Source organism: Coffea eugenioides, chromosome 3 (assembly GCF_003713205.1).
Source record: "Coffea eugenioides isolate CCC68of chromosome 3, Ceug_1.0, whole genome shotgun sequence".
Classification (NCBI taxonomy): Eukaryota; Viridiplantae; Streptophyta; class Magnoliopsida; order Gentianales; family Rubiaceae; genus Coffea; species Coffea eugenioides.
The window spans coordinates 47735771-47737377 of NC_040037.1; positions in this window are offsets into that span (position 1 = coordinate 47735771).

The window sequence follows — 1607 nt, forward strand, 5'->3', positions numbered from 1 at the left end:
GCCCCTGAGAATTGCCAACCCCACACTGGGGCAAATTCATTATGAAAAGAGATGATCGGAAAGAAAAGGAAAACCCTACACTGGGGCAAATTCATTATGAAAAGAGATGATCAGAAAGAAAAAGAGAACCCCACACTGGGGCAAATTTAGTTTTTGAAGAAAAATGCAAAAGTGAAAAAATGCAATGAAAAGCACAAAGAGAAGAATTCAATTAAACTGGGGCAAATTTCCTCAGTTTTTGTTCAAAATTTGGAGATAATCTCAAAATGATGCAATCTCAGGTTATTTCACACCTCTCATCAAATTTGCTTTCAAGCCTCAACTTTTCTTGAAAAACACCCCACCTGACCTCATTACAAAAGCCCAAAGTCCTGGCTTTCGTCACTTGTTGTATTTCTATTGGAAAGTTTGCTAATCAACTGGCAAGTGATGTCCATAATGCCTTCGCCTAATCTTACAAGGGAAGTGCATTTTGCTGATGCCAGCAATCTTCAACTTACATTTCTGAGTCGATTATGGACGAGCTCTTCCATTGCTTACTTAGGTGAAAGCCCGAAAGGGCACCCAAAAAAAAACAAAAAAACAAAAACAAAAAAGGGTGGGGGCAACCTTGGTGAAAACCCGAAAGGGCGCCAAGGCAAGTTTTTTGCAACGAGCAAGCACGAGGAGGAACAGCTGGTGACTTGGTTCATTTGGATTTCTTCTCATTTTTGTCATACTTCTGCCAATATTAAATTCCAGAACAAAGATATCCAGAGATTTGAATATGACATCTGTTGGCCAAAACTGTGTCGCTTTGTAAAAATGTTCTTTTCCAAATACATTCTTATGAAATTCATCTTTCCTCATTTACTTGTATTCATGGCATTTTGTAGGATTAAGCACAGTTGGTGGTGTTTTACATTCTTTGGCATTCCTGCATAACATAGGAAATCATTTTGCATTGATTTTTCATGCATCATTCTTTTACCATTGGATTCGGATGAATGATAAACCCTAAGGTTTGTGCAAGAGTATGGGATTCAATCATCTTTTAAAGTGAGTAAAATGCAACCAAGCTGCTACATGGATTTGGTGACATGGTAAATGCGCATTTTATTGGTCTCCGGAATCGAAAGGTTTCAATCAAAATTGCAAATTCAACCAAGGCAGATGCCGCAGCAAAAGTTGGCAAAGGCATCAAAAGACTCATGTTTACACGATTCTCAAGGCAAGCCGGATCGAATGATGGTGGCAAGTCCATTATTTCTTCTTGTCTTGCAGGAACATTGCATTTACAAACACAAACAACCACACTTCTTTTAGCACCTGAATCGACGTCAGAAAAGTTCCCCAGTAAGCAAAGACGGAGTGATAATTTGGCAAAGATTGGGTCATAAGGAACAACATCAGTTATCGTTCTAGCCATAGAGATCCAAATCTCCCTCTTGGTACAAAAGTTTGAATTACTCTCAGGTAAGAACTCAATTCATTGTTTAAAAATCCCGTGGGTCTATCCCAATTTTAAATTTCAGTCCGGGTCTATCCCGTGGGTCTATCCCAGTTTTAAATTTCTGTCCGGGTCTATCCCGTGGGTCTATCCCAAGTTTAAATTTCTGTCCGGATCT